The sequence below is a fragment of the Tachyglossus aculeatus genome, chromosome 21 (genome assembly GCF_015852505.1).
Source record: "Tachyglossus aculeatus isolate mTacAcu1 chromosome 21, mTacAcu1.pri, whole genome shotgun sequence".
Classification (NCBI taxonomy): domain Eukaryota; kingdom Metazoa; phylum Chordata; class Mammalia; order Monotremata; family Tachyglossidae; genus Tachyglossus; species Tachyglossus aculeatus.
The window spans coordinates 37,720,229-37,744,050 of NC_052086.1; the positions used below are offsets into that span (position 1 = coordinate 37,720,229).

Sequence of the window (23,822 nt, forward strand, 5' to 3'; positions counted from 1 at the left end):
GGCACATCCCACAGTAGACGCTTAATAAAAGCCATCATCATTATTAACCCATACTGCATTAAGTTGGACCCTTTCAGACTGTGAGCCCACTGTTGGGTAGGGACCGTCTCTATATGTTGCCAACTTGTACTTTCCAAGCGCTTAGTACAGGGCTCTGCACACAGTAAGCACTCAATAAATACGATTAATTGATTGACCCCTGGAACGGTCACAGGCCTCATCCGCGGCTGGGTTCCGGCAAATTGTCTTCACTCCGAGTCTGCCCTCTCCCTCACTACAAGTGGGAGTGTCCGCGGGCAACAGGGTTGTGGGATTAGAAGCCCCCCGAGGAGCAGGAGGTAAAAAGTGGGAGGGCGGTTTTCTCTGCGTTGTAGGGCGGAGAGGACTCGGGATCCCTGGCACACTGGCAAACTCGGGCTCAGGCCAGGAGACAGGCCTCCTGGCTGCAAGGCTACCAGCCAGGAAGGGGGCATTTCTCAATTCCAGGAGTGGTGAACACATTTCTCCACACTCATCCCTACAGTTCCCAACTCTTCATGCACACTTCTCATCTGCCGTCTTGCTCGACTCCCTTTATCCACCTGCCCCATCCCAAGCTCCAGGGGCTAAATCTCGGCAAACGGGATGGGCGCACAAGTCTCAGACCCTAAATGGGATTCTACTTCTGACCCTCAGGAGGGACAGGTGTTTGCGACCTGGGGTGGGGAAACGAAGCAAGGCTACTTGGAAGGCTGAATTGAAGAAGGATTCAAACCCTCAAAAGGACGAGAAATGTCATCGCTCACCCTTTCTACCCGTCAAAAGCACCGGGTTCCGCTCTCAAACCTCTGCCCCCTTTTAGACTGTGAGCCCACTGTTGGGTAGGGACTGTCTCTATATGTTGCCAACTTGTACTTCCCAAGCGCTTAGTACAGTGCTCTGCACACAGTAAGCGCTCAATAAATACGATTGATGATGATGATGATGCCCAAACCCAGATAAGCGGATGACGCACTGCGGCAAGAAACGTCCCGCAATTCATCTTTCAAATGGTTTCTTCTTCTCCCGCATGGGGAGAAGCCCAAAGTGACGTACAGCAGAGAAGCAGTGAGGCCTAGCAGAAAGAGCACGGGCTAAGGAGTCGGATCGCACCCCAGTTTTGTCACTTGTCTGCTGTGTGACCTTAGGCAAGTCACTTCACTGTGCCTCAGTTACCTCACCTATAAAATGGGGATTCAACCCCACTCCCTCCTACTTAGACCATTAGCTTCAGGTGGGATAGGGGCTGTGTCCAACCTGATCATCTCCCATCTACTCCAGTGCACAGTACCTGACACAGAGTAAACACCAAACAAGCACCATTAAACAAAACCAAAATATTCACTCCTTCAATCGTACTTATTGAGCACTTCTTGTGTGCGGAGCACTGTACTAAGCGTTTGGAAAGTACAATTCGGCAACAGATAGAGACAATCCCTGCCCAAGAGACAGACCGCAGCATCCCACTGGGGTCCAGATGGACCACAGCTCTCTCCCTGGATGCCAACTTTCTGAATCCCAAAGATCTCCTTCTGCTGCTCCTCTTCAGTCTCAGCTCGGTTTCCCTCCCTTCTTGGTCACAACAATTTTTCAGAGAATTTGACCAGGCTGAGTTTATGGGAGCAGAGACGAGGTGAGTGCGCAGGGGTGACAGAAGGTCATCAGGTTGGACACAGTCCCCGTCCCACCTGGGGCTCTCAGCCGAAGTAGGAGGCAGGAGGATTGAATCCCCGTTTTAAAGATGAGGTAACTGAGGCACAGAGAAGTGAAGCCATCTGCCCAAGATCACGCAGCAGACCTTCCTACGAGGGCCCACAAGAGTGTAAATTGGGAAACTCGGAGGCCCAGAGCAGAGCACCGGCAGGCAGGCGGGCAGCTGGCTGTAACTTACAGCTGCATTAGCCATCTCTCTCCACCCGAAAACCCAGCCGAGTTTCAGGAACCCAACTTTGCATGCGGTCAGTCCCCGGAGAAAGTCCCGAAAGGTACCATAGAAAGAACGGTTATTTCCTTTTCTTAACTCGCGTTCGAAAAGTATTCCGCCCAGATACAATCCTCCCCCTGGCCCGGAATGCCCTCCCTCCACACATCCACCAAGCTCGCTCTCTTCCTCCCTTCAAAGCCCTACTGAGAGCTCACCTCCTCCAGGAGGCCTTTCCAGACTGAGCCCCCTCCCTCCTTCCCCTCCCCACAGCACCTGTATATATGTTTGTACAGATTTATTACTCTATTTCACTTGCACATATTTACTATTCTATTTATTTTGTTAATGATAATAATGATGGTAGTTTGCTAAGCGCTTACTATGTGCAAAGCACTGTTCTAAGCGCTGGGGACAATAATGGGATTTATTAAGCGCTTACTATGTGCCAAGGACTGGTCTAAGCACTGGGGAGGTTACAAGGTGATGAGGTTGTCCCGCAGGGGGCTCACAGTCTTCATCCCCATTATACAGATGAGGGAACTGAGGCACAGAGTGACTTGGATATGGGTGGTTGGCACAACCCATAGTAGGCACTTAATAAATGCCATCATCATTATTATTATTAACCCATACTACATTAAGAAGTTGGACCCCTGGAATGGTCACAGGCCTCATCTGCGGCTGGGCTCCGGCAAATTGTCTTCACTCCTAGTCTGCCCTCTCCCTAACTACAAGTGGGAGTGTCAGTGGGCAACAGACTTAAGTGACTTGCCCAGAGTCACACAGCTGACAATTGGCGGAGCCGGGATTTGAACCCATGACCTCTGACTCCAAAGCCCGGGCTCTTTCCACTGAGCCACGCTGCTTCCACACGATGTGCGTTTAGCTTTAATTCTATTTGTTCTGACGACTTGACACCCGTCCACATGTTGTGTTGTGTTGTCTGTCTCCCCCTTCTAGACTGTGAGCCCGCTGTGGGGTAGGGACCGTCTCTGTATGTTGCCGACTTAGACTTCTCAAGCGCTTAGTACAGTGCTCTGCACACAGTAAGCGCTCAATAACTACGATTGAATGAATGAATGAATGAATACAGTGGAAGCCGTCACACTCCACCTAACACTGACAGAGCAGCAACAGCAACCCTCCCTCTGGCCCGAGGGACGGCATGTCCTGGGACCTAAATGGGGTTCTAGAAAATAACAGGTTGTCCCACCGTGGGACAACCTGATCACCTTGTAACCTCCCCAGCGCTTAGCACAGTGCTTTGCACCTAGTAAATGCTTAATAAATACCATTATTATAATTATTATTATTAATAACAGAGGGGGTGGGATCCCTAACTACAGCCGCTTCTGAGTTCCCTGGTTCTAGGGGTTCCCGGCTTCAAGGCCACATTCCTGGAGCCCGGGCAGGATGGCTCGGCCTTCCGTGGCCTTGGCTTTGAAGTTTCCCAGGGACCGCAGGGTGGGAAACTTTCCCGGCCTCAGGGGGATTATGGGGAAAATAATCCCCATAATAATGGACTGGGGCAGTCCATCCCATCCCTGAGGGGCAGCTCAAAGAGGAGCTGCAGGAAACAGAGTCTCGCCGGACACTTCCACTTCAAATCGATCCCGTCCCCTTGTGCGGGCTACAATAACCCGAGCGAGTGAGTTCATAATAATAATAATAATCATGATGGCATTTGTTAAGCGCTTGCTATGTGCAAAACACTGCTCTAAGCGCTGGGGAGGTTACAAGGTGATCAGGTTGAACCCAAGCGAGTTCATAATAATAATAATCACGATGGCATTTGTTAAGCGCTTACTATGTGCAAAGCACTGCTCTAAGCGCTGGGGAGGTTACAAGGTGATCAGGTTGAACCCAAGCAAGTGAGTTCATAATAATAATAATCACGATGGCATTTGTTAAGCGCTTACTATGTGCAAAGCACTGCTCAAAGCGCTGGGGAGGTTACAAGGTGATCAGGTTGTCCCACAGGGGGCTTACAGTAAATTCCCATTTACTGGGAATTGGAACATGGGTTCCAATTGCTTAACAAATGCCACCATGCCATGTCAGGTTGTCCCACGGGGGGCTCACAGTCTTAATCCCCATTTCCCAGATGAGGTCACTGAGGCCCAGAAGTGAAGTGACTTGTCCAAAGTCACACAGCTGACGATTGGCGGAGCCGGGATTGGAACCCACGACCTCGGACTCCCAAGCCCGGCCTCTCTCCACTGGGCCACGCTGCTTCTCGCCCCGAGGCCAGAGTCGGACGGGGCTCCCCCCTATTACTGACGCACCTCTGTCACTCACGTTTCATCATCATCATCATCATCAATAATTGCATTTACTGAGCGCTTACTGTGTGCAGAGCACTGTACTAAGCGCTTGGGAAGTCCAAGTTGGCAACATAGAGAGACAGTCCCTACCCAATAGTGGGCTCACAGTCTAAAAGGGGGGAGACAGAGAACAAAACCAAACATACTAACAAAATAAAATAAATAGAATAGAATAGATATGTACAAGTAAAATTTGTTTGGGCAGAGACGGCTGAAAACTGACCTTCAGGGAGGTTTTTTTTTTCCTGAAAGTTGCGACAGTGAGAGGTGAGGTTAGTTAGTAGGCCCGGTTGGCCCTCTGCCAACGAGCCTGTACCTGCCACGCAGGTTCTGGGGCTCCCTCGGCGCAGGCCTTGCCCTGCCCACGCTCCGAAGAACTTTATCCTGAAAGTCTTCCGGGACTCCGGGCCCTCAGACGGGCCCTTATCCTGCAGAGGGAGGCTGGATAAGGCTGAATAACCAGCCTTAAGGGCCTTGGGCTAAAAAAAAAAAAACCAATTTAGGCATGGCTTTCCAAGTTCCTGGTCCCTAAGGGCTCAAATCCTTCCTTAGCTAGAGATGGCCGAGCCCCAGGAATCAGCACAGCAGAGGCAGCGAGGCCTGGAGGAATGGAGCACAAATCTGGGAGTCTGAGGAGCTGGGTTCTAATCCCGAATGCCCGCTGTGTGACCTTGGGCAAGTCCCTTAACTTCTCTGGGCCTCGGGTCAAATGGAGATTAAATACCTGTTCCCCCTCCTACTTAGACTGTGAGCCCCATGCAGGGCAGGGGCTGTGTACACTCTAATGAACTTGCACCGGTGCTGAGAACGGTGTCTGACACCGTAAGGGCTTAACAAATCCCGTTTAAAAGAAAAAAAAGCTCGGTCCTCTGGAGTTGGCGACATGTTCAGTTCAAAGAAAATGATTCTTAGTGGCGGAGCCGCATGAGAACCCAGGTCCTCCTAGACTGTGAGCCCGCTGTTGGGTAGGGACCGTCTCTATATGTTACAAACTTGTACTTTCCAAGCGCTTAGTCCAGTGCTCTGCACGCAGTAAGCGCTCAATAAATACGATGGAATGAATGAATGAACCTTGGACAAGGGGAAAGGAGGGGCAAGAGAGATGTTTTAACTGACTTTAGGAGAGAAGAAGAAAGGACCTGGTCCAAGTTCTGCCTGAAAAGGGAAAGAAAAAGAGCGGTGACCTGCCAGCCCTCACCACGCCTCTCTCCTCTAGACGGTCACAAGAAACGCAAGAGGAGGATGCAGCAGCCCGTGAGCTGGGGTCGATACGGAGACTCCGATGCTATTTCCTTACCCTGAATCCTGTCAAGCTACCGAGGACAAAAACCCTTCCCAGGAGCACGGCCGCCAGAGAAAAAAGTGCCTCAAAATTTTGGTTCGGGGACACTCGGAACTCCTCTCTCTTACAAGAGGAACTTGGAGCGGCCCAGATCGGACCCTGAAATCCTCTTGGTTTCCAGGGGCTGCCACGTTCCTGTTTGCTCCAGTGAAAAGGAAACCAAATTGCTTGAGCATAAAATGTTCTTCCCATAAAGCAGGCCCATCCCAGAATCAATGGGTCCAAGCATATGGGTCCATCCCCCCCATCTTACCTCCTTCCCTTCCCCACAGCACCTGTATATATGTGTGTACATATTTATTACTGTATTCATTTTACTTGTACATATCTATTCTATTTATTTTATTTTGTAAGTATGTTTGGTTTTGTTCTCCGTCTCCCCCTTTTAGACTGTGAGCCCACTGCTGGGTAGGGACTGTCTCTATATGTTGCCAATTTGTACTTCCCAAGCGCTTAGTACAGTGCTCTGCACATAGTAAGTGCTCAATAAATACGATTGATGATATGTTGCCAACTTGTACTTCCCAAGCACTTGGTACAGTGCTCTGCACATAGTAAGCACTCCATAAATACGATTGATGATATGTTGCCAACTTGTACTTCCCAAGCGCTTAGTACAGTGCTCTGCACACAGTAAGCGCTCAACAAATACGATTGATGATGACTGATGATACGGAAGATATCCAGAGCAGGAACTGCGCTTCCCAGCTCCCACGCCCCTAAGGATGGAACACGATCTTAAGAATCGGCGATGGATGAGGCATTCATTCATATTTATTGCGCGTTTGCTGTGTGCAGAGTGTCATCATCATCATCATCAATCGTATTTATTGAGCGCTTACTATGTGCAGAGCACTGTACTAAGCGCTTGGGAAGTACCAATTGGCAACATATAGAGACAGTCCCTACCCAACAGTGGGCTCACAGTCTAAAAGGGGGAGACAGTCTAAAAGAGCACTGTACTAAGCGTTTGGGAGAGTGCAATACAATAATAAATGGACACGAGGCACAGACCCCGGGGTTTCCCCTTCCAAACAGGGGAACCAGAGAGAGGGGAACACAAGTCAGAACTCGCCCTCACGGATCAGTCGGGGGATTGGTAGCGGGAAGGTGTTCCAGCTCCTCTGCTTGGGAAGCCAAGACACCAGAGTGGTGGCTTTAAGGCAGCTGAACCTCGGGAGCAGGATTCACGGCTACCCAGTGCCCTGCGGATCGAGCGAGGAAGCAGAAAAATGATTTCTCTGAAAACGCGATTCACTCGGTATCAATCAATCAATCAATCGTATTTACTGAGCGCTTACTATGAGCAGAGCACTGTACTAAGCGCTTGGGAAGTACAAATTGGCAACATATAGAGACAGTCCCTACCCATCAGTGGGCTCAATCAATCAATCAATCAATCAATCGCATTTATTGAGCGCATACTATGTGCAGAGCACTGTACTAAGCGCTTGGGAAGTACAAATTGGCAACACATAGAGACAGTCCCTACCCAACAGTGGGCTCACAGTCTAAAAGGGGGAGACAGAGAACAGAACCAAACATACCAACAAAATAAAATGAATAGGATAGAAATGTACAAGTAAAATAAATAAATAAATAGAGTAATAAATATGTACAACCATATATACATATATGCAGGTGCTGTGGGGAAGGGAAGGAGGTAAGATGGGGGGATGGAGAGGGGGGCGAGGGGGAGAGGAAGGAAGGGGCTCACAGTCTAAAAGGGGGAGACAGAGAACAAAACCAAACACGCTAACAAAATAAAATAAATAGTATCGATGAAGCCTCCCTGCTCCTTGCCCTCCAGAGTGCCAACGGGCCCAATCCCCCAGAGAGGGAAAAGTCAGAAATGCCATCTGAACGTAGGAAACGGGCCTCCGAGGCAGCTGTACCATACTTCCCGTGCCTTGGAATACGATTGATTGATTGATTGATTGGAACTCCAGTTCAGTCCAAGGACCAACGGAAAGCGCAGGCACTGCCGAAGCAGAACTCAACGGATGCGAATCACATAAAGGAAAACAAGAACGGCGTAAATCCCGCTAAACTAGTCAACCTGGCTGGATCCTGATCTTGTGGGAGTTTAGACAAGCGGCTTTGCACTTGCGAAGCGGGCCTCAAGTACCCTGCAATGGACACACGGATCTCTCAGACGACCATGAATACTGCTAGGGGAAAAAACGGGCAATCGCTCCGCGGACAAAGTCTACTAACCGTCTCTTGATTCCCTCCGAAATATTGCCCAGTGGAGGGTGTTGGGGTGGGGCTGGGGAGGGAGTCCAGAACGCAGATAATCAAGGGCAAAAAACCTTTCTCCACCAGTATCATTTCTAAGCACACCAGGTGCTGCTCGACTCGGATCTCTTAGGTAAACTGAGGTATCGTTTGCTTTTCAACAGGTGGATATCGGTAATGTGCTTAGTTGTTCATTGCAATAGCAATAAGCTTATTTATTGAGCGCTTACTGGGTGCAGAGCACTGCACTAAGCGCTTGGAAGAATACAAAATAACAACAGAACAGAAGCAGCATGGCCTAGTGGACAGAGCACAGGTCTCGAAGTCAGAAGGTCATGGGTTCTAACCCCGGCTCCACCGCTTGTCTGCTTTGTGACCCTGGAGAAGTCACTTAACTTCTCTGTGCCTCACTTACCTCATCTGTAAAATGGGGATTAAGACTGTGAGCCCCCCGTGGGACAACCTGATCACCTTGTAACCTCCCCAGCACTTAGAACGGTGCTTTGCACATAGTAAGCGCTTAATAAATGCCATTATTATTATTATTATTATTACCTCATCTGTAAAGATGGGGATAGAGACTGAGCACCCCACCTGGGACAGGGACTATGTCCAACCTGATTACCGTGTCTCCACCCCAGCGCTCAGTACAGTGCCTGGCACACAGTAGGCGCTTAACAAATACCGTTGTTATTATTATTAACAGTTGTCCTTACCCATAACAAACTTACAATCAATCAATCAATTGTATTTATTGAGCACTTACTGTATGCAGAGCACTGTACTAAGCGCTTGGGAAGTACACAGCCAGGGGCAGGGAGATTGATGGAAATACAAATTATAGATCATCATCATCATCAATCGCATTTATTGAGCGCTGTGTGTAGAGCACTGTACTAAGCGCTTGGGAAGTACAAATCGGCAACATATACAGTCCCTACCATATGGACAAAAGTGCTGATGGGGCGGGGTGAATAAAGGGGGCAACTCAGGGTAATGCGGAAGGGAGTGGAAGAAAAGGAAAAACAGGCTTAGTCAGGGAAGGCCTCTTGGAGGAGATGGGCCTTCAATAAGAAGATGAATAGACTGGGAGCCCACTGTTGGGTAGAGACTGTCTCTATATGTGGCCAACTTGTACTTCCCAAGCGCTTAGTACAGTGCTCTGCACACAGTAAGCGCTCCATAAATACGATGGATGAATAAGGCTTTGAAGCGGGGGGAGTAACTGTCTATATGAATAGTCTTTTAGACTGTGAGCCCACTGTTGGGTAGGGACTGTCTCTATATGTTGCCAATTTGTACTTCTCAAGCGCTTAGTACAGTGCTCTGCACACAGTAAGCGCTCCATAAATACGATGGATGAATAAGGCTTTGAAGCGGGGGGAGTAACTGTCTATATGAATAGTCTTTTAGACTGTGAGCCCACAGTTGGGTAGGGACTGTCTCTATATGTTGCCAATTTGTACTTCCCAAGCGCTCAGTACAGTGCTCTGCCCATAGTAAGCGTTCAATCAATACGATTGATGATGATATGAAGAGGATGGGGGCTCCAGTAGCAGTTTAGACCTCTTTAATAAATGTAAAGGAGTTGCTTGCTATTCAGGTTGCCAGGATTGTTTCGGTTCTCCATTCTGTGCGCACAGAATGGAGAATCGAAACAATTCTGGCAACTTGAAGGCCCGCAGCCCCGACGCACCTAAGCGCTCTTCTTTCTGGACGGGAGGCCCGGCCTCGGATGGACTCCCGAATTTCAGCGTGGGCAAAGCTTCAGCTGTCCCCCTCGCACCTCGCCACCCTCCCTCACCCCTGCCCTCAGGCGCTATCGGACACGGGCCGGTCACCAAAGGAGTGGCGAAGAAAAGGCAGTAGAGAAGGGGTAGCAGCGACAAGACATCGTCATCATCATCCATCGTATTTATTGAGCGCTTACTGTGGGCAGAGCACTGGACTAAGCGCTTGGGAAGTACAAGTTGGCAACATATAGAGACGGTCATCATCATCATCATCAATCGTATTTATTGAGCGCTTACTATGTGCAGAGCACTGGACTAAGCGCTTGGGAAGTACAAATTGGCAACATATAGAGACAGTCCCGACCCAACAGTGGGCTCACAGTCTAAAAGGGGGGTCACTCAGTGGGTGACTCAGCTCCGCAAGCTCTTCCTCCCTTCAAGGCCCTGCTGAGGGCTCCCCTCCTCCAGGAGGCCTTCCCAGACTGAGCCCCTTCCTTCCTCTCCCCCTCGTCCCCCTCTCCATCCCCCCATCTTACCTCCTTCCCTTCCCCACAGCACCTGTACATATGGATATATGTTTGTACATATTTATTACTCTACTTATTTTACTTGTACATATCTATTCTATTTATTTTATTTTGTTAGTATGTTTGGTTTTGTTCTCTGTCTCCCCCTTTTAGACTGTGAGCCCACTGTTGGGTAGGGACTGTCTCTATATGTTGCCAATTTGTCCTTCCCAAGCGCTTAGTACGGTGCTCTGCACATAGTAAGCGCTCAATAAATACGATTGATGATGATGATGATGTTGTGACCGACCGCCAAACCAAAACTGGCTTCCAGGGCAAGCCCGGAACGTCCCGGACCCTCAGCCCGCCACTCGGATAAGGGGCTCCCTGGCGTATCAGGGAGCAGCGTGGCTCAGTGGAAAGAGCCCGGGCTTTGGAGTCAGAGGTCACGGGTTCGAATCCCGGCTGTGCCAACTGCCAGCTGTGTGACTTTGGGCGAGTCACTTAATTTCTCTGGGCCTCCGTTCCCTCATCTGTAAAATGGGGATGAAGACTGTGAGCCCCCAGTGGGACAACCTGATCACCTTGTAACCTCCCCAGCGCTTAGAACAGGGCTTTGCACATGGTAAGCACTTAACAAATGCCATTGTTATTATATCAAGGGCTCCGGTGAATACCAATTACAGCTCGGAGACCCCTCGTCACAGACACGAGCCAGACCGACCCCGGAGAGGCGGGAGGCGAGAGGACGACCCCTGCGCCTTCAGAAGAGGCCCCCGGCCAGTTCAGCGGCCTCATTCATTCATTCATTCATTCATTCAATCGTACTTATTGAGCGCTTACTGTGTGCAGAGCACTGTACTAAGCGCTTGGGAAGTACAAGTTAGCAACATATAGAGACGGTCCCTACCCAATAGTGGGCTCACAATCTAGAAGGGGGAGACAGACAACAAAACAAAACATATTAACAAACATATTAACAACAGCGGGCTCACAGTCTAGAAGGGGAAGACAGACAACAAAACATATTAACGAACAAAACATATTAACAACAGCGGGCTCACAGTCTAGAAGGGGGAGACAGACAACAAAACAAAACATATTAACAAACATATTAACAACAGCGGGCTCACAGTCTAGAAGGGGGAGACAGACAACAAAACATATTAAAACATATTAACAACAGCGGGCTCAGAGTCTAGTAGGGGGAGACAGACAACAAAACATATTAGCAAGCAAAACATATTAACAACAGCGGGCTCACAGTCTAGAAGGGGAGACGGACAACAAAACAAAACATATTAACAAACAAAACATATTAACAACAGCGGGCTCACAGTCTAGAAGGGGGAGACGGACAACAAAACAAAACATATTAACAAACAAAACATATTAACAGCAGCGGGCTCACAGTCTAGAAGGGGGAGACAGACAACAAAACAATACATACTAACAAACAAAACATATTAACAACAGCGGGCTCACAGTCTAGAAGGGGGAGACAGACAACAAAACAAAACATATTAACAAACAAAACATATTAACAACAGCGGGCTCACAGTCTAGAAGGGGGAGACCGACAACGAAACAAATTAACAAAATAAAATAAACAGAATAAATATGTACAAATAAAATAGAGTAATAAATATGTACATATATACAGGTAATAAGTACTACAAGCGCTTAGTACAGTGCTCTGCACATAGTAAGTGCTCAATAAACATGACTGATTGATTGACAAGTATACAGGACTTGTTGTGTCACCTCTGGACTGTAAGCTTGTTGTGGGCAGGAAATGTGTCTGCTTATTGTTACAGTGTACTCTCCCAAGGGCTTTGCACACAGTAAACACTCAGATATGATAATAATAATAATAATAATGGCATTTATTAAGCACTTACTATGTGCAAAGCACCGTTCTAAGCACTGGGGAGGTTACAAGGTGATCAGGTTGTCCCACGGGGGGCTCACAGTCTTAATCCCCATTTTACAGATGAGGTAACTGAGGCCCAGAGAGGCAGAGTGACTTGCCCAAAGTCACCCAGCTGACAAGTGGCGGAGCTGGGATTTGAACCCACGACCTCTGACTCCAAAGCCCGGGCTCTTTCCATTGAGCCCCGCTGCTTCCCATCATCATCATCATCATCATCAATCGTATTTATTGAGCGCTTACTATGTGCAGAGCACTGTACTAAGCGCTTGGGAAGTACAAATTGGCAACATCTAGAGACAGTCCCTACCCAACAGTGGGCTCACAGTCTAAAAGGGGGAGACATCATCATCATCAATCGTATTTATTGAGCGCTTACTATGTGCAGAGCACCGTACTAAGCGCTTGGGAAGTACAAATTGGCAACACAGAGAGACAGTCCCTACCCAACAGTGGGCTCACAGTCTAAAAGGGAGAGACAGAGAACAAAACCAAACATACTGACAAAATAAAATAAATAGGATAGATATGTACAAATAAAATAAATAGAGTAAAAAATAAGTACAAACATATCCATATATACAGGTGCTGTGGGGAAGGGAAGGAGGTAAGATGGGGGGATGGAGAGGGGGATGAGGGGGACAGAGAACCAAACCAAACATACTAACAAAATAAAATAAATAGGATAGAGATGTACAAATAAAATAAATAAATAGAGTAAAAAATAAGTACAAACATATATCCATATATACAGGTGCTGTGGGGAAGGGAAGGAGGTAAGATGGGGGGATGGAGAGGGGGACGAGGGGGACAGGGAACCAAACCAAACATACTAACAAAATAAAATAAATAGGGTAGAGATGTACAAGTAAAATAAATAAATAGGGTAATAAATATGTACAACCCATGATTCCCAGGATTGAACTAGGCATCTAAGAACTAGGACACCCCGTCTGAACCCCTCCCTCAGAGCAGGGCTTTCTCCCCCCATTGGAGGCAGCCCCCTCCCCTGCACAGTCCTCGGCATCCAGCGGAAATCCTCCTTCGACGGTACTGCCCCGTCCCCCGGGAGAAATGTTGCGGCTCGGCCAGTTAGGCCGGGGACCCTCGGGATGCTCCGAAGGGCAACGTGGCACAAGCGCTGCCCGTCCAAACGCAGCTGGCAGATCCTCCCTCCTGGAGAAAGAGGCGGAGAGATCCGGTGTCTCCGGCGATCCCATTTGCACACACATAATTCACTCTCGCTTCAAGCAACGTGTGCAAGAGACTGCACACGTAGCCCCCAAGGGCCCCCTCCGCTCCCCCGCAACTTTCTTCTTTCCCCCTTAACGAGCCCCCACTTCCTCCAGCTTCCCTCCCCACGCCTTCGACTTTCCCGAAAGTCATACTTTCCAGACTCTCTCCTCCCGGGAGACTTCAAAAACGAAAAGGAAAAATGAAAGAGCCGTGCCTGGCTACGGCAGGGCTGGGGTCCATCATCATCATCAATTGTATTTATTGAGCGCTTACTGTGTGCGGAGCACTGGACTAAGCGCTTGGGAAGTACAAGTTGGCAACACATAGAGACGGTCCCTACCCAACAGTGGGCTCACAGTCTAAAAGGGGGAGACAGAGAACAAAACCAAACATACCAACAAAATAAAATAAATAGGATAGATATGCACAAGCAAAATAAATAAATAAATAAATAGAGCAAAAAATATGTACAACCATATATACAGGTAATATACATATATATATTATATATATATATATATATGTAATATACAGGTAATATACATATAATATACATATATACAGGTCCAGAAGCGACCAAGGTTTTGACCGTCCGTCTGGGGGTGTCAAGCGGCAACCGCATGGAGCCCAATCATTATCATCATACTCTATTTATTTATTTTACTTGTACATATCTATTCTATTTATTTTATTTTGTTAGTATGTTTGGTTTTGTTCTCTGTCTCCCCCTTCTAGACTGTGAGCCTGCTGTTGGGTAGGGACCGCATCTATATGTTGCCAACTTGGACTTCCCAAGCGCTTAGTACAGTGCTCGGCACACGGTAAGCGCTCAATAAATACGATTGATTGATTGATCATCATCATCATCATCAATCGTATTTACTGAGCGCTTACTATGTAAAATGCACTGTACTAAGCGCTTGGGAAGTACAAATTGGCAACGTATAGAGACAGTCCCTACCCAACAGTGGGCTCACAGTCTAAAAGGGGGAGACAAAACCAAACATACTGACAAAATAAAATAAATAGAATAGATATGTACAAGTAAAATAAATAGAGTAATAAATCTGTACAAACATATATCCATATATACAGGTGCTGTGGGGAAGGGAAGGAGGTAAGATGGGGGGGATGGAGAGGGGGGTGAGGGGGAGAGGAAGGAGGGGGCTCAGTCTGGGAAGGCCTCCTGGAGGAGGTGATATGATATCATTATCATCATAATAATGGTATTTGTTAAGCGCTTACCATGCGCCAAGCGCTGTTCTAAGCCCTGGGGGAGACACAAGGCGATCGGGTTGTCCCATGTGGGGCTCCCAGTCTTCATCCCCGTTTTATAGATGAGGTGACTGAAGGACGGAGACGTTAAATGACTTGCCCAAGGTCACACAGCAGACGAGTGGCAGGGCCTGGACTAGAACCCTCGTCCTCGGACTCCTAAACCCGGGCTCTGGCCACTAAGCCACACTGCTTCAAGAGCACGGGCTTGGGAGTGGGCTGCGGCCATGCGACAACCTGACTGCCTTGTAACTACCCCAGCGCTTAGAACAGCGTTTGGCACATAGAAAGCGCTTAACACATACGGAAGCAGCATGGTGTACTAGATAAAACACGGGCCTCGGAGTCAGAAGGTCATGGGTTCTAATCCCGGCCCCTCCACTTGTGGGCTGTGTAACCTTGGGCAAGCCAGTTCACTTCTCTGGGCCTCAGTGACCTCATCTGGAAAATGGGGATGACGCGGGACAACCTGGCTACCTCGCATACCCCCAGCGCTTAGAACATGGTAAGCGCTTAACAAATACCACCGCTATTATTATCGCTATTATTAATCCTGGCCCTGCCACTTGTCTGCTGTGTGATCTTCGGCAGGCCACTTAACGGCTCTGTGCCTCGGTGACCTCATCTGTACAATGGGGATGAAGACCGGGAGGCCCACGTGAAGCAGAGAAGCAGGGTGGCTCAGTGGAAAGAGCCCGGGCTTGGGAGTCAGAGGCTGTGGGTTCTAATCCCGGTTGTGCCACTTGTCAGCTGTGTGACCTTGGGCCAGTCACTTAACTTCTCTGCGCCTCAGTGACCTCATCAGTAAAATGGAGATGAAGACTGTGAGCCCCATGTGGGACAACCCGATCACCTTGTATCTACCTCAGTATTTAGAACAGTGCTTGGCACCTAGTAAGTGCTTAACAAATACCATCAGCATCACGTGGGACCATCTGATCGCCCTGTCCAGCGCTTGGAACAGTGCTTAGCACCTAGTCAGCGCTCCGCAAACACCATCAGGTGCTCGGGAGAGTGCGTTATAACGGTATAAAAGAGTTGGTAGACAGATTCCCTGCCCACAATCATCATCAATCATATTTATTGAGCGCTTACTATGTGCAGAGCACTGTACTAAGCGCTTGGGAAGTACAAATTGGCAACATATAGAGACAGTCCCTACCCAACAGTGGGCTCACAGTCTAACAGCCCACAATGAGCTGACAGTCCAGAGGGGAGACAGACGGTCTAACAAGTGACCCAACTGAGCAGGGAATTCATTCAATCGTATTTATTGAGCGCTTACTGTGTGCAGAGCACTGGACTAAGCGCTTGGAATGCCAGCGCTGAGAAAGGTGCTTTGCACATGGTAAGCGCATAACAAGCAGCGGGGCTCAGTGGGAAGAGCCCAGGCTTGGGAATCAGCGGTCGTGGGTTCTAATCCCAGCTCCGCCACTTGTCAGCTGGGTGACTTGGGGAAAGTCACTTCACTTCTCTAGGCCTCAGTTAACTCATCCGTCTCCCCCTTCTAGACTGTGAGCCCCTTGTTGGGTAGGGACCGTCTCTATATGTTTTATAATGGCATTTATTAAGCGCTTACTATGTGCCAAGCACCGTTCTAAGCGCTGGGGAGGTTACAAGGTGATCGGGTTGTCCCACATGGGGCTCACAGTCTTCATCCCCATTTTCCAGATGAGGGAACTGAGGCCCAGAGAAGTGAAGTGACTTGCCCAAAGTCACACAGCTGACAATTGGCGGAGCCAGGATTTGAACCCATGACCCCGGACTCCAAAGCCCGGGCTCTTTCCACTGAGCCACGCTGCATCTCCTATATGTTGCCAACTTGTACTTCCCAAGCGCTTAGGACAGTGCTGTGCGCACAGTAAGCCACCGAGGCCGGGGGCGGCGGGGGAAGGCGGGGGGCTCGGAGCGTACTGACTGCTACTCAACGCACACCTCATGGCTTACAATCCCGCCTACACCCCTTGCCAGCTGGGTGACCTTCGGCAAGACACTTCCCTTCTCTGGGCCTCAGTTCCCTCATCTGTAAAATGGGGATGAAAACGGAGCGCCCCGCGAGGGACAACCTGATTACCTTGTAACCTCCCCAGCGCTTAGAACAGTGCTTTGCACATAGTAAGCGCTTAACAAATGTCATCAAAAAAAAAAAAGAGTAAGCGCTCAATAAATACAACTGAATGAATGAATGAATACAACAGGGATTAAGACTGTGAGCCCCACGGGAGATAACTTGATGACCTTGTATCTCTCCCAGTGCTTAGAACAGTGCTTTGCACATAGTAAGCGCTTAATAAATGTCATCAAAAAAAGAAAAAGTAAGCACTCAATGTGATTGAATGAATGAATACAACGGGGATTAAGACTGTGAGCCCCACGGGAGATAACTTGATGACCTTGTATCTCTCCCAGTGCTTAGAACAGTGCTTTGCACATAGTAAGCGCTTAATAAATGTCATCAAAAAAAGAAAAAGTAAGCACTCAATGTGATTGAATGAATGAATACAACGGGGATTAAGACTGTGAGCCCCACGTGAGATAACCTGATGACCTTGTATCTCTCCCAGTGCTTAGAACAGTGCTTTGCACATAGTAAGCGCTTAATAAATGTCATCAAAAAAAAGTAAGCACTCAATATGATTGAATGAATGAATACAACGGGGGGATTAAGACTGTGAGCCCCACGTGAGATAACCTGATGACCTTGTATCTCTCCCAGTGCTTAGAACAGTGCTCGGCACATAGTAAGCGCTTAACAAATATCACCATCATTATTATCATATTCTCATGAAGCCCGATGGGGCGGGCCTGTCCGGTCACAGACCCGAAGCGCAAGGACTGTGAGCCCACTGTTGGGTAGGGACTGTCTCTATACGATGCCAATTTGTACTTCCCAAGCGCTTAGTACAGTGCTCTGCACATAGTAAGCGCTCAATAAATACGATTGATGATGATGATGACTGATGGGCCATTTCCAGGGGTCAACGGCGGCCAACGGCTGCGGGTGACGGATCCCCCCACCCTGGGGGGAGGGGAAGGGGACTCCCAAGCGCTTAGTCCAGTGCTCTGCACACAGTATGCGCTCAATAAATACGATGGAATGAATGAAGGGGGCAGGGGGTTGCCCGGCACGTGTCGGGGCGGGCCAGTCGGGGTCCGTCTGGGGGACAAAGGGGCGAAGGCGGCTGGGTCTTTCATTCATTCATTCCATCCATCGTATTGATTGAGCGCTGACTGTGTGCAGAGCACTGGACTAAGCGCTTGGAAAGTTGAGTTGGGCAACATCATCATCATCATCATCAATCGTATTTATTGAGCGCTTACTATGTGCAGAGCACTGTACTAAGTGCTTGGGAAGTACAAATGGGCAACACATAGAGACAATCCCTGCCCAACAACAGGCTCGAAGTCTAGAAGGGGGAGACAGACAACGGAACAAGTCGACGGATGTCAATACCATCAGAATAAATGGAATTGTAGCTATATATGCATCATGAATAAAATATATAGGGTAATAAATCTGTACAAATAGACATAAGCGCTGTGGGGAGGGGAAGGGGGGGTGATGGGGAGGAGGAGGGGAAAAGGAAAAGAGAAGCAGTGTGTCTCAGTGGAAAGAGCCCGGGCTTGGGACTCAGAGGTCACGGGTTCTAATCCCGGCTCCGCCACTTGTCTGCTGTGGGACTTTGGCCAGTCACTTCTCTGGGCCTCAGTTCCCTCATCTGGGAAATGGGGATGAAGACTGTGAGCCCGCTGTGGGACAATCTCATTACTTGTATCCCCCCCCAGAGCTTAGAACAGCGCTTGGCACACGGTAAGAGCTTAACAAATTCATTCATTCAATCGTATTTATTGAGAGCTTACTGTGTGCAGAGCGCTGGACTAAGCGCTTAACAATTGCCATCATTATTATTAAAGGGGGGGGGCTCAGTGTGGGAAGACCTCCTGGAGGAGGTGAGGTCTCAGGAGGGCTTTGAAGGGAGGAAGAGAGCTAGCTTGGTGGATTTGAGGAGGGAGGGCATTCTTTTAGAAGAGGGAGGGAGTCTTTTAGACTGTGAGCCCACTATTGGGTAGGGACTGTCTCTATATGTTGCCAACTTGTACTTCCCAAGCGCTTAGTACAGTGCTCTGCACACAGTAAGCGCTCAATAAATACGATTGATGATGATTCCAGGCCAGGGGGAGAAGGTGGGCCATTCATTCATTCATTCATTCATATTTATTGAGTGCCTACTGTGTGCACAGCACTGTAGGAAGCGCTTGGGAAATACAAATCGGCAACAGATAGAGACGGTCCCTACCCAACAATGGGCTCACAGTCTAAAAGGTGGGGGGGAACAGGCAACAACACAAAACATGTAGACAGGTGTCAAAATCGTCAGAACAAATAGAATTATAGCTCTATGCACATCATTAACAAAATAAATAGGATAGTAAATATGGACAAGTAAAATAAATAGAGTAATAAATCTGTACAAATATATACAAGTGCTGTGGGGAGGGGAAGGAGGTGGGGCCGGAGGGGGGATGGGGAGGAGGAGAGGAAAAAGGGGGCTCAGTGTGGGAAGGCCTCCTGGAGGAGGTGAGCTCTCAGGAGGGATTTGAAGGGAAGAAGAGAGTGAGCTTGGCGGATGTGTGGAAGGACGGCATTCCGGGCCAGGGGAAGGATGTGGACCGGGGGTCGACGGCGGGACGGGCGATTTTGACGCCCGTCTACGTGTTTTGTTTTGTTGTCCGTCTCCCCCTTCTAGACTGTGAGCCCGTTGTCGGGTAGGGACCGTCTCTATCTGTGGCCGACTTGGACTTCCCAAGCGCTTAGTCCAGTGCCCTGCCCACAGTAAGCACTCAATAAATATGACTGAATGAATGAATACTAATAATAATGATGGCATTTATTAAGCACCTACTCTGTGCAAAGCCCTCTTCTAAGCACTAGGAAGGTCACAAGGTGATCAGGTTGTCCCACGGGGGGCTCACGGTCTTAATCCCCATTTTACAGATGAGGTCACTGAGGCTCAGAGAAGTGAAGTGACTTGCCCAAAGTCACACAGCTGACAAGTGACGTGTTTTGTTTTGTTGTCTGCCTCCCCCTTTTAGCCTGTGAGCCCGTTGGTGGGTAGGGACCGTCTCTATCTGTGGTCGACTTGTACTTCCCAAGCGCTTAGTCCAGTGCCCTTCCCACAGTAATAAATACGATCGAATGAATGAATAAATATAGCTATAATTCTGTTTGTTCTGACAATTTTGACACCTGTCTATATGTTAATAAATACGATTGAATGAATGAATATAGCTATAATTCTATTTGTTCTGACAATTTTGACACCTGTCTACATGCTTTGTTTTGTGTCTCCCCCTTCTAATAATAATAATAATGATGGCATTTAATAAGCACTTACTACGTGCAAAGCACTGTTTTAAGCGCTGAGGAGGTTACAAGGTGATCAGGTTGTCCCATGGGGGACTCAGTCATAATCCCCATTTTACGGGTGAGGGAACTGAGGCCCAGAGAAGTGAAGTGACTTGCCCAAAGTCACTCAGCTGACAGTTGGCGGGGCCGGGAGATTTGAACCCATGACCTCTGACTCCAAAGTCTTGTCTATTTATTTTGTAATGATGTGAATTTAGCCATAATTCCATTTGTTCTGACGATTTTGACACCTGTCCACTTGTTTTGTTGTCTGTCTTCCCCTTCTAGACTGTGAGCCCGCTGTTGGGTCGGGACCGTCTCTATATGTTGCCGACTTGGGACTTCCCAAGCGCTTAGTCCAGTGCTCTGCACACAGTAAGCGCTCAATAAATACGACTGAATGAATGCTTTGCACACAGTAAGCGCTCAACAATAGTGATTGAACGAGTGGATGAACGAGTCTTCTAGACTGTGAGCCCGCTGTTGGGTAGGGACCGTCTCTAGATGTTGCCAACTTGTACTTCCCAAGCGCTTAGTCCAGTGCTCTGCACACAGTAAGCGCTCAATAAATACGATGGAATGACTGACTGACTGAATGAGCCCGCTGTTGGGTAGGGACCGTCTCTATATGTTGCCAACTGTACTCCCCAAGCGCTTAGTCCAGTGCTCTGCACACAGTAAGCGCTCAATAAATATGACTGAATGAATAAATGAGCCATGCTGCTTCTCCGATAAATGAATCAATGCAATCAATACGAATGATTGACTGAATGACTGAATGAGTGGAGGAAGGGTAGAGTGTCTAGACTGTGAGCCCGCTGTTGGGTAGGGACCGTCTCTATATGTTGCCAACTTGTCCTTCCCAAGCGCTTAGTCCAGTGCTCTGCACACAGTGAGCGCTCAATAAATAGGATGGAACGACTGACTGACTGAATGAGCCCGCTGTTGGGTAGGGACCGTCTCTATCTGTTGCCATTGTCCTTCCCAAGCGCTTAGTCCAGTGCTCTGCACACAGTGAGCGCTCAATAAATAGGATGGAATGACTGACTGGCTGAATGAGCCCGCTGTTGGGTAGGGACCGTCTTTCTATGTTGCCAACTGTCCTCCCCAAGCGCTTAGTCCAGTGCTCTGCACAGTGAGCGCTCAATAAATATGACTGAATGAATGAATGAGGCACGCTGCTTCTCTGATAAATGAATCAATGCAATCAATACGACTGCTTGACTGAATGAGTGAATGAGTGGAGGAAGGGGTGAGTGTCTAGACTGTGAGCCCGCTGTCGGGTAGGGACCGTCTCTCTAGGTTGCCAACTTGTTCTTCCCAAGCGCTTAGTCCAGTGCTCTGCACACAGTGAGCGCTCAATAAATAGGATGGAATGACTAACTGGCTGACTGAATGCACCCGCTGTTGGGTAGGGACCGTCTCTGTTGCCATTGTCCTTCCCAAGCACTTAGTCCAGTACTCCGCACACAGTAAGCACTCAAATACGATTCAATCAATCGTATTTCTTGAGCGCTTACTGTTGATTGAATGAATACGATTGAATGAATGATGGAATGTTACGATCGATTGTACTTCCCAAGTGCTTAGTCCAGTGCTCTGCACACAGTAAGCGCTCAATAAATACGATTGAATGAATGAATGAATACTCTATTGATTTTATTTTGTTAACATGTCTTGTTTTGTTGCCTGTCTCCCCCTTCTAGCCTGTGAGCCCGCTGTCGGGTAGGGACCGTCTCTATAAGTTGCCAACTTGGACTTCCCAAGCGCTTAGTCCAGTGCTCTGCACACAGTAAGTGCTCATTAAATACGATTGAATGAATGAATATTCTATTGATTTTATTTTGTTAATATGTCTTGTTTTGTTTTCTGTCTCCCCCTCCTAGCCTGTGAGCCCACTGTCTCTAGATGTTGCCAACTTGGACTTCCCAAGTGCTTAGTACAGTGCTCTGCACACAGTAAGCGCTCAAAAAATACGATTGATTGATTGACAATGAATATTCTATTGATTTTATTTTGTTAATATGTTTTGTTTTGTTGCTGTCTCCCCCTTCTAGCCTGTGAGCCCGCTGTCGGGTAGGGACCGTCTCTATATGTTGCCAACTTGGACTTCCCAAGCGCTTAGTCCAGTGCTCTGCACACAGTAAGCGCTCAGTAAATAAATAAATAGAGAAGAAGCGTGGCTCAGTGGAAAGAGCCCGGGCTTTGGAGTCAAAGGTCATGGGTTCAAATCCCGGCTCCGCCAACTGTCAGCTGTGTGACTTTGGGCAAGTCACTGCACTTCTCTGTGCCTCAGTTCCCTCATCTGCAAAATGGGGATTAAAGACTGTGAGTCCCCCGTGGGGACAACCTGATCACCTTGTAACTTCCCCAGCGCTTCGAACAGTGCTTTGCACATAGTAAGCGCTTAATAAATGCCATTATAGATAAATCCGCTTGATTGATGGATTTCCAAGTGCTTAGTCCGGTGCTCTGCACACGGTAAGCGCTCAATCAATCCGATTGAAGGAATGAATGACTGTGAGCCGACTGTTGGGTACTGAGAGCTCACCTCCTCCAGGAGGCCTCCCCAGACTGAGCCCCTTCCTTCCTCTCCCCCTCGTCCCCCTCTCCATCCCCCCATCTTACCTCCTTCCCTTCCCCACAGCACCTGTATATATGTTGTACATATTTATTACTCTATTTATTTATTTATTTTACCTGTACACATCTACTCTATTTTATTTTGTTAGTATGCTTGGTTTTGTTCTCTGTCTCCCCCTTTTAGACTGTGAGCCCACTGTTGGGTAGGGACCGTCTCTATATGTTGCCAACTTGGACTTCCCAAGCGCTTAGTACAGTGCTCTGCACACAGAAAGCACTCAATCAATATGACTGATTGATTGATTGACTGAATGAATGGCTGACTGTGAGCCCGCTGTCGGGTAAGGACCGTCTCTCTATGTTGCCGACTTGGATTTCCCAAGCGCTTAGTCCAGTGCTCTGCACACAGGAAGTGCTCAATCAAGAGAAGCAGCGTGGCTCAGTGGAAGGAGCCCGGGCTTTGGAGTCAGAGGTCATGGGTTCAAATCCCAGCTCCGCCACTTGTCAGCTGGGTGATTTGGGGCAAGTCACTTCACTTCTCTGAGCCTCAATTCCCTCATCTGTAAAATGGGGGGTTAAGACTGTGAGCCCCACGTGGGACAACCTGATCACCTTGTATCTGCCCCAGTGCTTAGAACAGTGCTTGGAACATAGTAAGCGCTTAATAAATGCCATTATAGATAAATACGATTGATTGATGGATTCTATTTATTTATTTATTTATTTTACTTGTACATTTCTTTCCTATTTATTTTATTTTGTTGGTGTGTTTGGTTCTGTTCTCTGTCTCCCCCTTTTAGACTGTGAGCCCACTGTTGGGTAGGGACTGTCTCTATAGGTTGCCAACTTGGACTTCCCAAGCGCTTAGTCCAGTGCTCTGCACATAGTAAGCGCTCAATAAATACAACTGATTGATTGATTGATTGCTCTGCACACAGGAAGCGCTCAATCAAGAGAAGCAGCGTGGCTCAGTGGAAAGAACCTGGGCTTTGGAGTCCGAGGTCATGGGCTCAAATCCCGGCTCCGCCACTTGATTGATTGATTTGGGGCAAGTCACTTCACTTCTCTGAGCCTCAGTTCCCTCATCTGTAAAATGGGGGTGAAGACTGTGAGCCCCACGTGGGACAACCTGATCACCTTGTATCTCCCCCAGCGCCTAGAACAGTGCTTGGCACATAGTAAGCGCTTAATAAATGCCATTCTAGATAAATCCGATTGATTGATGGATTCCCAAGCGCTTAGTCCGGTGCTCTGCACACGGTAAGCGCTCAATCAATCCGATTGAATGAATGAATGACTGTGAGCC

General features: G+C 48.3%; 1 protein-coding gene across 1 annotated transcript in view; it reads right to left on the reverse strand.

Moving 5' to 3' along the window:
* The window catches only part of MLEC (malectin), a 30,238-nt gene that overhangs the window by 4,401 nt on the left and 2,015 nt on the right, over positions 1 to 23,822 (reverse strand). The window lies entirely within an intron of this gene.